At 40.0% G+C, this 14,283-nt stretch overlaps 2 protein-coding genes across 5 annotated transcripts in view; one reads left to right on the top strand and one right to left on the bottom strand.

Moving 5' to 3' along the window:
- The window catches only part of LOC128888213 (neuronal acetylcholine receptor subunit alpha-7), a 257,970-nt gene that overhangs the window by 95,345 nt on the left and 148,342 nt on the right, over positions 1 to 14,283 (bottom strand). The gene's annotated exons all lie outside the window — the stretch shown is intronic.
- The window catches only part of LOC128888228 (endocuticle structural glycoprotein SgAbd-2-like), a 469,661-nt gene continuing 457,363 nt past the window's right edge, over positions 1,986 to 14,283 (top strand). Inside the window, exon 1 of the mRNA XM_054144931.1 lies at positions 1,986 to 2,000. The gene's annotated coding sequence lies outside the window, so the exon portion shown is untranslated. The remainder of the gene's footprint in view (positions 2,001 to 14,283) is intronic.

Here is a 14,283-nt window from a genome sequence, read left to right as displayed (position 1 = left end):
GAAATTTAAAATGAAACTATTCATTCTTGACTTTTGTCTCATTCTGGTCAATAGAATCATCTATTAAAGTATCAGATGACAGTAGCCAAGTTATAGGCCTGAGCGATAATCTAATCGTTTGATCTGGCATCTCACTGTTCACCTATACACGCCCAGGTTGCCACCTCGGGGATCTTATTAAACTTGTCGAGCTATATATTTCATGAAGGCGGTTCGATTCGAGCGTTTATTCTCGAGGGATTTGTGGCTAAGCCTATGCCTGGTGCATTGAGACTAATCGTCGGATACTGATTGCGCCAACGTGTTGATATTTATACTTGATTAGGGTTACGCATTGTCCATTTGGTGCCATGGCTCCGCACCTTGCAATCAATCCCTTGCAACTTGATAAAACTTTTTAATTAATTTTTAATTTCCAGTATCCTCATATTACTTATACTAAATCTCTGTAATCTACCACATGTAATACTATTTAAACGAGTATACTTAAAAAAAAAAAAGTATTTAGAGCGATCGAATTCAGACACCCTTCTCTGCCTCTTTCAACACTATTCACACATTTTCAATCCTGAATCTCTGCATTGTTGCAGTCGGTACACGTTGAATTTCCACTGCGCTCTCGAAGAGGTTTTCATAAACGTCACTTGGCAACGCTAAACGATACGTTTATCGATCATATTGTCATTTTCAATTATCAGGCTAGAAAGCGTAACAAATTCCACAGACTCCGCCTGTCTGAAATTTAACGGCCCATGCACGGTTGACAATTAATCCTGAACCGGTGACAGGTGATTCGAACGCGATCCACGTCGTTCAATGTTCACGATTTTTGTCCTGATACGTTCGTCACATCAGACGACGTCCTCCGTTTATCGATATCATCGGTTTACGTAATTTTCCAACAACGTGAAATCTTTGAAAAATAGTTTCACTGTGTATAGTTATAATTTCGGTCAGATTAACTTTGGAATTCTTGCAATTTTTCCTCAATCGTCGATCGATGATGAAGAATCAATCTTTTATCAACGTAATCGTGCTCGACGATAATTACCAAATATCTGGAGCGAGCCATGGTATGGACAGCGTCGCCGGTTTAGGATCAACAGCGTGCGCACACAAAACGCGATCAATGGGAACGTTTTCAGGCAAGGACTCTTTACACGAATATATACAGGGTGGACGTAGTAATTTTTTCCGCAAAAGTAAATGGGAAACGTGGAGGTAAATTTGTTCGACGCGAGTCCTTGTTTTCGAAAGGAATCGATTTTGAAAATAGCACTTTGTGAACGCCTAGCCATTATTCATTACTTCTACTTGGGCTGGTATTTGCTAACGTGGAAAATTTAGAATAGTGATTAAAAATAAACTTTTCGTCCATCTCGGTTTCTCCCAAATGACCAATTCGCAAAATCGATCCCCTCGAAAGCAAAGCGTCGATGTGAAAACAGTTTATTCCACGTTTTCGATTCACGTTCAGGCAAGAAACCTATGGCACCAACGGTCCTCGTCCACCCTGTATGTTCAGGGGGTGAGAGGACGGAGCTCGATGGATGTACGATGGGGCATTTGCATTGTTAAATACGCGAGTTACATTATGAAGGGCTCGCTGATGAGGGCAATCGACCAGTACGCGTCACCGACGACAGATATGTGCGCGCACATTCGCATTCACATAGGGCTGCGAACATCCGGATGTCGCTTTAGCGACTTAACTCGACGGGTAAACCTCGACAGTTTACGCGCGAGCTAGCAGAATCCTCGGAAACGATTGTATCGGCGATAAACTATAGGCATTTGTTTCATCCGAAGTGCACTATCGCGCGTGACAACTAAAACCACCCGACGCGGCTGCAGACTTCTAATTGACACAAGGACGAGTGCAGTGACGAACAGTTTTCGAAAATGGTCATTTTTCGGAATCGTTGGAAAAGAAGAATAAATCAAATGCTGGATTGTTAATTGCGCGAAAAATTCGGGAATGAAACGTATCAACTAGGAGTGTTGGATGCATTTAGTATAGCTGTTCAACCGGATATCGATTAAATTATTAGTTTTCCTTGATATCTCAGTATGTATGTAGAAACATTTTCCTTTTTCAAAGAGTCCCAAAATGGCCATTTTGGAAGATTGTCCTTCGTACAGAGTGCCCCAAAATACGCGAGAAAAATGTCAGATATTCATTCACTAAATTCATATAAACATTTGCTTCGTTTAACCACCTTTGAGAGATACAGCAATCTTTATATTATAATCATTTTTCTTCCAAATGAAATTCTTTCCTCGTCCATTCATAAATAATATCAACAGTATTTCGTCAATATTTATTAATCAATATTTATCTCTACGAACTTTGGAATTCTCAGTCCCTGAAATGTTTTCCCACGTATCACCGAACACCCCGTTTAGTTTTCCCTAATGCTGCAATAAAATGGAGCCGGTGCTGTTGAACGTAATATGCAGAACTATACACAGTGTCGATTATCTCCGTTGCGAATTCACGATGGATCGCCACGAGATTAACGATCCCACCGATTTTGTAGCTTCGAGTTGCGAACCGGTTACGTAGATCCAGGGGCCATGCATATCTACATATCGCAAACACACGTTGCACATCGATCGAATATTTACACAGCCACGTGCGTTATACGCACACATATGGTGTACACACAAAGCATGCGACACACACGCTGTACATTTATATTTATTCGCTTGATCGCGAACGGATGTTGATTCTTTGTGATGTGAAGCGGTTGACGAGGGCTTGTGTCGGGCGGACGGAAATGACGAAAGGGGGTTCGAAGAGAATATTACGGGGGTTTGTGTGTGATTCGGTGTTCGGAAAGAAATCCTGTCTCCTCCCTGGTTCATACGTTATGTGATCACGTTTCGTTCAGTGGACGACGGAAGCCGTAATATGCGACGCATAGTAACTCCTCATTTAATTGTCACCTTCATAGAATTAACAGAGTCATCGTCGATTAATAATATCATTCGAAAGATATACAATCGAAAATAAAGAATAATATTTTACATCGCTCATTATTATTGTCTCTCTATTTATCGTTTCATTTACAATCATCTCTCCTTAAATGGTATACGCGATTTCTATCTCGAATTCAAAATAAAATTTCGCTACCTTCTCCCCATAAAAGTGACCGTGAACAGAGCCATTCAGGCGACAATTAACGAGAGTTTAGCGAAATTATCGATGGAACGTGTTCGGATTTCGTTTTCTAGATTAGGCTCATAGTGGCAGCGAGTTAAAAGCTCCGAAGGAAACCTGACGTTTCGACCGATTGTTCTTTCAGCGGTGTTTTTGGCATTCACGCGTTCCGTGTGTTTACAAATTCTTCCAGTGTTGTAGTTTCAATTAATGCGTCTCATGCAAAAGTTCGCGGCAAACACCGGTAAATAAACGACGCAGCTGGCGTCCTGCCGTGCTTAATTAAAAGAGGTAAGCAAAACGTTGCGTGTGATCCGTGTTCAGTTCCATTTTCGAGTTTTTAATAATACTCTCGTTGAGATCTTATTACTTTTCCACGACGAGTCATGCAGGCATGCGTTTTCTTTCATTTTTATGGTTTGCGGACATATGGGATGCGCTGTATCACTGTTATCGTTAATAGATCATCTAAAATGAATTCACAAAATATGTAATACAATTAAAGTTTAATCTATTTGTAGATCTGAAGTTCTAAGGCAGGAACGACTTGACGTCATAATTATTCAATAATGTAATTCAGTAATAATATAATTAAATTACTATCGATTATTTGAACGATCACAGGTTTGATTTTATTCAACGTTCATTATGTAAATTAAATTTCGTCCATTCCTACGCGGGACACCCTGTATATCTACAAACCAACAACAATAGCAGAGATTTCATTTTCCTCTGAAAGAAAGAAAACAATGGAGGCAAGCACGTGGATATTTTTCAGGCTATTGCTTAGACTGAAAGCCAGAGATTCAATTTCGAGATCGGATATCAGCTTTGCATTTTCAATGGTCGGAAATAAACGCACCGAATCGCTGGCTAATCAGCAGTTGGAAAGCTGTCGCTAATTACCGTTCCATTAATTGGTGTGCCACCTTTTCCGTTGCTCGCGTGGCGGCGCAAACGCCGCGGATTATAATTTGTCGAGGTCCCTCACCTCTTTCGAGTGACGTCGCGGTACCAAAAGAAGAACAGGCGAGGGAAAGTGCGGGGAAAACTCGCTGCCACTGCCCGAAACATGGAAAACGACGACATTGTCGCCGAAAATTCAACGTTTCCACTATTTAGACATCTCGATTCCTTTCACACGCGTGTGTGTGTGTGTGGGAGTAGTACGGTTGCCAACCTTTTCGGAGAGGATTTTCGGTTTTCCAGCCTTTTCATTTTTATTTTATATATTTATACGTATACAGTTATATACGTATTTTATATTTATACATGTAAAATATTATATACGAATGGTTTGTGGTGAACTAGCTATCGATTGGTTCAATATTATTCATTTATTCACGAGAGATTATACTTACCAATTATTTCATCTACTTTTTTACTTAATTCTTACCATAATTAGTTTTGACATGCCTCCCAAATATATACGTACATACGTATCGGAAAAGTACAGTTTGCATAATGAAGATGGACACGTATTACAACCTCACGCGATACTTGATTCGGTTGGCAACCCTAGAAAAGAAACTCGACCGTGTCGACGTCCATCTTCGTCTGCATGGAACGACCCCCGTCGCTCCACACGTCTGGCTTCTCGCAAAATTGAATTTTCTCATTTACATACGATCAAACGACGCGTTTCAGACCGACGAGAAATGCTCGGCTACTCCGAAATTCCGAAAAATTCGAAACCTTGCAAAAATGTAATTCGAGCGACACTGGCTTCTACTTTTGCAACAAAGCGGTTCCGGATGTGAAAACACCCCTTCAAAGAAATCGTGACTTTTCATATCACCCTAAAAAGAAAATAAATTCAAAGTTCTACTCGTAAATATCCCAGAATATACTTTTTCTTGTTATTCTAGGATAATAATAATTTCCCCCAAGGAGATGTTCTCAACTTTAGGACTATTTCATCGCAAAAAAAAAGGAGTAACGTAGCTTCGCTCGAGTTCCATTTCAGCAAAGATCAAAATTTCCTCGAAATTTCCAAAATTGCTGAATTTTATCATTCGTCGAATTTAAATAATTCATCGTTGCCGCTGGACTGCGAATTTTACTCATCCGTAGAGCACACAAATTACCGAACATCTGCTAACCGTATACAGAATGCACTTAACCGAAATGGAGCACAAATATTATACAAATATATCCTTCTATACGTGTCGCACATGTGTCAGCGTACATCACGAACGTATAAAATTCACGGTCCGCCGATCGTCTAATCCAAATCAAATCCACGTCGTGCGATCGCATGGAGGAGTAACAGTTGTCCCCGATTTCAAGCGACCGAACCCCTCGTTTGAAAGCGGGGTGGCGATATTTGCCTCGACTGAGGCCACGTTAGTCGAACGCGAAACAAAACTAAACGAAATCGGTGACTGTGTGTGGTGATTCGTTTAGTCGAACGGGATGTAAGAAATTGTCACTTGTAAGCGGGTATCGCAGTATTTCGTACCGATTAATCGAATCGATTTCAATGTGCAAGGGTGGAAAACACTGTGACGCCGGAAACGGGCGATACTTGGCGCACGGTTACTGTGCCAACATCTCGCGATTAACACTTAAGGTCTAGGGTGAACACGATGCTTGATGTATTATCGAGAGAGGTCGTTGGGTCTTCGGAACGTGGTCTTACGTGAGTGCCCTGTCTCGCGCATCGAGTAGAGCTACTCCTTTCCCATTTTTTTTTCCTTCTCATTTCTTTTTCGTTTCGTTACATGTCACATACACCTTTCGTTGCTTCCTTTTTCCCGTTAACTCGTGCTCGATTGCAACGAGGGGCACACAAGTAAGAGCGCATCCGATCGGAATGAATTTGCTTCGCACACACCGGTAAGTCGATAAGCTCAACGTATACTTGTTCCTCGTGTTCTTGGAGTTTTCTACGGGGATGGAAGTCGGTAAGTAGATCGTCGTACTATTTACGAGGTTCGTTCGTTTACAGCATTCGATTGTTACTGATATAATAGTAAATAAAATGTAGTTGTACTTTGAAAGGCAGTTTTCGAAACTTTAGGTCTGGAAGATGTTTTGGTTAAAATGATCGATTGGGATACTGTCAGATTTAAATTGCAAAAGTTTTATTTCTGACTAAAGGAAGAATTGGTACTTTAGAATTTTATTTGGTCAGCAGTGCCGGTAATTCGGTTGCTGTTTTGTTTTCTTTTTCGTGGTAATAGAAGCAGCTTCAATCGTGTTAGCGGGAATTCGTTTTCTGAACGTAATATTTATTATTCATTCTCCGTTTCGACCTCACTTCGGGTCCTCCGGTCCTACGCCGAAATGGAGAATGAATAATTAATGGTATACTCGGGATAAGAATTTTTGCCAACTCAATTGAATTCCCTCTTGTAACCCAAATAGGAGAACCTAAGAGCAGACCATCTAATGATATTATTAACACACTTCTGTTTCTCTTTAAATACAAAAATCTAAATATACTAAAATGAATAACTTCCTGAACATGTACCGGGTAAGCCACGTTTCAACGAGTTACATCAACCCTTAAAGTTCGCTCCCGCAGTCTATTTACAGACCGTGTGAACTTAACAAAACGTGACTGTACGACAGGGCTCCCCTTCGTATTTTTCGCGTCAAAATTGCTAATTTATTCCCGCCCCTATAATTAGCCGAGCAATCAACGCACGTAAAGTGGGCCGAAGTCGGTCAAACGGATCACCGACGTCGTGGATAAAATGGACCCCGACGGGGGTAAACTTTCAGGTCACGTCGAGAGCAGGGCTCATAGGTGACGAACTCGCGAGTTGCCAAGAAAAAGGACACGCGACAAAGACGAAACGGGACGTGACCAGCTATACGAGGCTGTCTGATTGAAATTTTAATTGGGAAGGCAAACGTCTGTTTGAGCAGGCTGCGAAGTTATTTGGAGGCGAGATCGAATCAGGCAGATAAGGAACAGATGCCTTTCGTTTACCTATTTCTTATTACCCTCGAATAACGTTACTCATACGTTCAACCGTATCTCTATTTAGTCAAAGAAAAGAAAATTTGACCACTCGTGATTTCATCAAAGTTTATTTAGATGAATTTAAATTAAAATCGCAGGAAAAGATAAAAGTCGATCGTATTTGAATATTTTTATACTTCTTCTCGGTACTATTGATCATAAATAATTTTAACACATAAAATAGCTAAGAAAAATCCCAATAAGGCAAATGGATTTTCAAGTGAACCAAATAGAGAAAAGACAAATTTCTAGAAATTCACAGCGTGGAAGCCAGAGTAGCAATTCTGCGACAAACGACCTGGAACGTCAGAAGTGGAAAGGAATGGAATTGCAGCGTCAATTGCAAGTATCTGGAGACGCGGTAGTGCCGGCAGGAACACGCGTGCAACAGGTGCAAGTTAGGTATCGAGTGCCTCGCTTATTTCACGGCGGTTCGGTCGCCGGTGGAAGAAAAATTTCATCAGGGTATCGGCGAATGTTTGCCGCGGCACTACGTGTGGGATCAAAGCGACCTATAACTGAGTATGTCCGCAGAATCTACGAGACTTAGTTTCCCGACCCTAGAGTAAGCAAAATTCAGACGCGGACAGTTTTTCTATCATTATTGGACAAGTATTTCAATGTCGAAATATTGATATATAGTTAAACTAGATTGAGATTAAAAGCTGACTTCGCTTTGTAGTATCTCGAATTTTATAACACTTTAAACGATTAATGTCCAACTGACTTTTATTTTTTAAATATGTATTTCCTCCGAGTCCTCGTAAATGCATAAATGCAAACATTTTTGGAAGACTAAAGAAGCGTTTCAAAATTAAGTAGGCGTATGGCCACCGCAGGATAAAGTGCATCAGCCTGGTGAACTTTCCAAAGAGCAGCTCGCTCTAAAGTTTCTTTCTCTAAAAGTATGCCGTTAGACCAGCTGAAATATCTCACGAGAGCGCGATAATTTCTAAAATAACATACGAAGGACGAAACTTTGAGTCGATAAAGAAAATACGAGTTTAGCAACTTTACTCGCGTTAAAAATGTCCGAGGGCTGGAAAAAATCTACGTGGAGACGTTCGCGTTCCTTGGAAATTGGAACAAAGCTTTGAAAATATCATTAAATGGATTTCATGTTAATTGTTACGTAGGGATATAAATAATATTACAACGATAGAAATAAAATTTAGTAATAATGATTATCATATGCGGCGTTGTAGTTTTCGGATAATTCTATTATCGTTGTACGTATGTACTTGAAAAGGAACAACGCAATAACGATGAAAAATAAAGTGTAAAGTAAACGAATCGAATATGACGTGCAGCCGGACTGTGTGCATAACTATTCAAAAATATATCGCGATCGATCGCTGCTTCCGATTAAAACTGTGTTCCTTTTAATTTTCGACCGAGTAAACAAATTTCAGGGGAACCAATATTTACTCTTTTGCAGCGAGCGGAGTGTGGTATACACTTTTCATAAATGTTAACGATTTGTTTCGGAAAGTGTACCCAGTATCTTCTGACGTCTAGTTTCCAATATTACTACGTGAAAACCAAGTTAATCTAGACTTACTCTAATTGTACATTTTATTAGAAAACCCACTCTTAAAAATTCTCTCTTCTTTTCCACTTGTTTTCTATTCATCATTAGACTACACACGCTCCTGTGTTGCAAATATATACCTCAACAGTAAAGTTTGCCAAGTACCAATTTTCAAAATTTAATATTATTAATAGCAATATAGGATATAATATTAATTACATTCAAATTTTCAAAATTAGCCCCGAGGTACAAATTTATATGTCGTAGTTTAAATTAATTTTGGTAAATTTGAAGCATTACTAGTTCGATTAAAATACCATGTGATTAATGTTACACGCCATGCCTCCACTTTGGAAATAGCATTGCACAGCTTTCAAAGGAGAACAAATTAAACGATATAAAACTTCAATTATTCCCGACGATCCACTTAAGACGGTTCTATGATGACTATTACAAATCTACTTTCGGTACTTCTGTTTGTAAGTGAATTCTGTGATCACTGTGGCGACTGTAAGGAAATTTATAGGTACTAGATAACAGGTGTGTGCGAAACAAACATGTACTTAGCCTAAGCTTAGCGAGAGGTTCTTCGTTCCTCAAGTTCTCCGTTCAGTAAATATCTTTGCGCGTTCCATAAGCAACTCGAAATATATCGAAATATCTATAATACCTACTCATCATACAGATTGTTTCATCTCTGATTATTTCAGGTGAAAAGATCACCAAGATAGAATAAACTCAAATTAACAGAAATTGATGAAAGTGAAGTTGAAGATAATAAATAAATCGATAGAATATAAACCAAATTTTTTTTCTTCTAAACATCTGAACTTTCGTTTAAAATATTACACTGTGACAAAAAAATAGTAATACTCCTTAAACAATTTTTGTTTAAAACGATAACAAATAATTTGCTTCCTTATTCGTTGTCACCTTGTTTCACAGAAGAATATCCATTCGGCGGAAAATTACAAGAAGTATTATCTACACTGCTTAGGCCATCGTAAAACTCGCGGACACAATGTATTACGAGGTAATAAAACTCGATCGTTTATTGAAGTGTAGATAAGTTTTATCCAGGTGGAGGTCCTGGCATTCAATTTATCTCGTGTCCTCAAGGACTCACGGACACGGATACACACGGTATCTTGATCTGTACACACACATCCGCGAGGACAGCTCATCGATATCTAGTATAGGGTGCATTTATGTGCCAGGATCCGTTTAAGTGAAACAAATTACCTTCGCCTTATATCCGTTAGTTTAGAATTATACCTGTGACAGTGAACTGGGGATATATCTACAGGAAATTCAGTGATCAACCTTTAGGACTTCAAGAGGTTAACAAATTTATCTGAGAATTGGGTTGAGGACACATTTTCTTCGTGCGTTTAAAGTTTGTGTAAATTCTGTGATATCGTGAAATTAATGTCGTTTCATGTGTAATATTGTTTAACAAATTTTTGTAACGAACGATTTTAATAGTATATCATAAATCGTCTAATAGTGATAATGGCACGTAACAACTAATTATGGAAAAATCCCAATCTGTCTAATTTTAGCAGATAGCCCCTTGGGTATTTCCACTCTACAGTAACTTACCTGTAATTTTTTCGTTATAATAAAGGTACAAATATGTTTATAAATAAATATTCACCGATGACCTTTACGAGCGCACAACGTTTGACAAACAAAGGGGGGTTAAGTCACTGATGCTGTTAAAATAGAAAATTGTAAATTATTACAATACGATAATATTCACTTCTATCATAAGTAAGCATTTTCTGTATATAGATAAAAATTGCTTCGCTTCGTACGTATTCGATTGGAGCAAAGAAAAAATCCGTTTAAAACGTACAGCTCAAGGGGTTTAAATTTAAACCAACCCGAGTACCAGAAAACTTTACGTTCGAGCCACGAGGATGAATGGAATGGTATCCCCGGTTTGTTCCTTCTTATCAGTCCCATTAGCCAGGTTACCCCTCGCAGTATCGAAGTATCCGATACATCGGACCGGCAAATTGCGGGCAATTTTGCTAAATCGCGCCACGATGGCGATTGCATCGGGTGGCGTGTCGCAAACGGATCGAGTCACTAAATATCTTGATCTCGACGCGCGCGGTGTCAAGCCTGCAGTTTGTCAGTTTCCATTCCACGCGATGGCGGTACGTTGCTGCCGTGCAAAAGGATGAACGCGATTAACAGTTTATGATTAACAGGCCCGATCAGATACCGGCGACAAACAATGCTCCATCTCCGGCTTGGTCTCGCGGATTTACGAGCTGTCTATCAACGGTCTTGCGACTATCGTAAAACCCCGCCGCGCTGGAGCTGGAATTCTCGTAAAACGCTAACCGCCCCGACCGCTATGAACGCACGAACGACTACGCGCGAACTGAATTAATCCATGGCGACGTGACGACTGCACAATGCTCTCGAGTCGCGAAAAACGGGGCGAAAAATCATAACGATAAAGCTCCGGAACTCGCCGCTACTTTGTCGAGAATTTACGGGGCTGATTTTATGCCGAAACTTGTTTATTAGGCGAGTGAGGTGTTCTCCGAGGAAAAAGGCTTGTTTTTCTGTTGAGTTTTTATCGAGATGGCCTGTTAGATTTATTTACTTTTGTTTAGTTTGAAAATGTGCCCTCAAAATTGTATCGGGTGTACGCATAGGTTTTTATATGTTACGTGTGCTGTTCGATTAAACAGATCCTATGTGAGTTACGCCTGTATTACTTTAGTACCATTCTGATTACCACTTTTTATACTCCTTAGTAGTTTTATTATACTTTTAGAAATAATCTTAATTTCTTGAAGTGATCATTCGTATTTTTATAAATGTCGACGAGCTTCCACAGAAAGTGGTCAGTCTAGTACATTAAACGTTTTGCGATATTTGTCCGACTTCAAAAGACAGAAATCATCAAGCAATATCCAACTGTGCAAACAAATCAGTGACACCGAACGGAGCTCAAACCTGAAACATAAACTGAACATTGAAAAAGATAAATTACAAGATATTTAAACAAATATCCAGCTATAGCGCCATACTATCGACATCAAAATTCAATATACCCAACCCCTTAAAATTGTTCGTATTAACCAAATAACAGGTAGAATAGTAATAGTATAGAGCAGCGAGAGAACAGATAGAAAGAAGTTTAGAGAATGTAGCTGCAACGTTTACAAACTGAATTGTCGATTTGATCGAATCGATCGAGGAGGTGTCAACGCGTGGAATCGATTAGGCGAACGGAACCTCGTGTGTATCTAGGAGAACGGAGCATTTCAAGAACGAGAGCTCGCTACTGGCTGGCATGGAAACGTCACTCAGCTATCGACTCCGCGATGGAAACTTTGCCCGGGTTTTGGACAACGGATCGACAGATTGCAAATAACTTGATCCTCGTGTCTGGTTCGCTGGCGTTGCCTTGGTGTCGAAAGACAGGAGGATCGTGCCTCGTCGACTGTGGGAAAACGAAGGGGATGAAAAGGAGGGGGAAGGGAAAAGGTGAGAAAGCACGGAGCAGTCTATCTAGCGGCGGGGGCTGCCTGTAAATTGTACGTAAATGAAACGACCGTTAGCCTCGACGGCGACGAAGCTTGCGAAAAGTTGCGTAAAACGGAGCCTTGATTATTCCACGGTCGAGGGAACCTGGCCCGACTAAATCGACTCACGGAATTAGGTGATTCCTGGCGTTCGCTGGTCAGCCTGACTCGAGCTTGCTATTTCTTCACACTTCTATCATAACGCCGATTAAGTTTCAAACGACGAATTTACTGGAAAGTACTGAGGTAACGCAGGTGACTCGTTGAGTTTAAAAATGGAAATTATGATGATTCTCTTACGAATACAAAGTAAGTTCTTAGTTCCCAATGAGAGTGTGTAACAAACACGTCATAGTTCCAACTACTTTCAGTTATACGTAGATAATAGTTCTTCAAAAACGATTTGCGTAACGTGTAATTAATACTTGCTTGCTTGAGATCGTGTTTGAACTAATTTTCAAAGGATCAATTAATTTTTATTTTTATTGGAGACTACCTAAGACGTGATTTATGTCATCCGTGGCGGAGGTTTCTTTGGAAGAGTATTATTAAAGGCTTGGTTACGTTTCACCCATGAAAATGAGTCCAAACATGACCTACTTCGGACTACTTGTAATTATATGTAAATGATAGTTCTCTAAAAACGATTCGCATAACGGGTAATTGATATTCGCTCGATTGAGGTCGTGTTTGGACTCATTTTCTTCGCGGCAACATCATCAACCCTTTAGAAATGTTTACATTAAGATGTACCAAAGAACATTCATATTTCAATTCTTAATTTGAGATGAAAATCTTAGTCTATGACACTATTAACAACGATTTAGTAAAGTTTCCTCAAAGAAAATGAGTCTAAACACGACCTACTTCGAATTGCTTTTAATTATGCCATTCATATACCAGTCAGCTGATCGCGTAGCTGAGCATTAACGCTGCCAGAAACACGTCAGAAACACGCGCTTACGAACTTTAACGGCTTGTGCCTCCCTAACAAAGGCTCGAATTATAAAATACAAAAGTACTCTTTCATTTGCACAAGCATAAGGAATCTATCTTGGATACGAATTGAAACTTTTCGTCAGCACCTTGCGTATAATTTAATAACAAAAAGAAAACCGTCTTCGAAGCTAAAACTCTAACCAGCATAAAACACCAGGCTCACCTTTCTCCGTGTAACTGCAACTCATTGCGCATGCGTGTAGCAATAAATTCATATAAATCGCATGCACTTGGAATCGTCAAAAACCTAAAAGCAGAAACGAACCAAGACTTCGCTTTTATATGAGAGGAGCTGAGGATCACAATGATCTGAATAGAAGAAATTGAGCTGACCACGATTTCACAAAACTTTTCATTAGAATGTAAAATCGTAGCGGAGCCTCGATCTTTTATATCTCCGTTTTCAGATCATTACGCTTCTCAAACCTTCGTACATAGAAAGAAAGAATACAGGAGAATGCATTAATCGAGGATTGACTAGCTAGAGGATCGGCGAGGATAATCAGTGCGGAGTCGGTAGTAGAGCGACGAAAATGTTTAGCTCCATGCAGATCACAATTTTCAGCTCAGACATAATCACGTGGTCCCTGCTTTGACTGGTCAATGTATCTGTGTGTATGGCATGTATATGTATATTCTGGGTCATTGTGTTCTCAGTCATCTTGTCCTCTACGTCCGCTATCTTTGTTCGTTTCTTTTCTTTTTCTTCTCTCTCCTCATCTCCACGGGGGTTGGGGTGGTTTGGTGTTTGGAGGGTTGGGAGAAAGTTACACGCACACACACACTCATATACGTGATGTATATTCCCGAGGGAAGGGTGTGTCGCGGTATCTTCCTCCTTTGCTCGCTTCATTTTTTTTCTCCTTGAAAACTAGCTTCCCGAACATTGTCGTATACCGTTTTGTATGCGCGTATATAATAATATCTACGTATAATATAGTGAAAGCTCGCTCGATATGTCTCGTAGAAAAGCCCGCGAAAGCAAGAAACACCGGCAAGCGACATCAGCCCACCGTAGCGATCCCTCCTCTATTCGAGGGATTAATGCCGACACCAGGGTACGTAT

This window comes from Hylaeus anthracinus, unplaced genomic scaffold (genome assembly GCF_026225885.1).
Source record: "Hylaeus anthracinus isolate JK02 unplaced genomic scaffold, UHH_iyHylAnth1.0_haploid 11989, whole genome shotgun sequence".
NCBI classification, from domain to species: Eukaryota; Metazoa; Arthropoda; class Insecta; order Hymenoptera; family Colletidae; genus Hylaeus; species Hylaeus anthracinus.
This window is presented reverse-complemented; position numbering and strand designations above follow the sequence as displayed.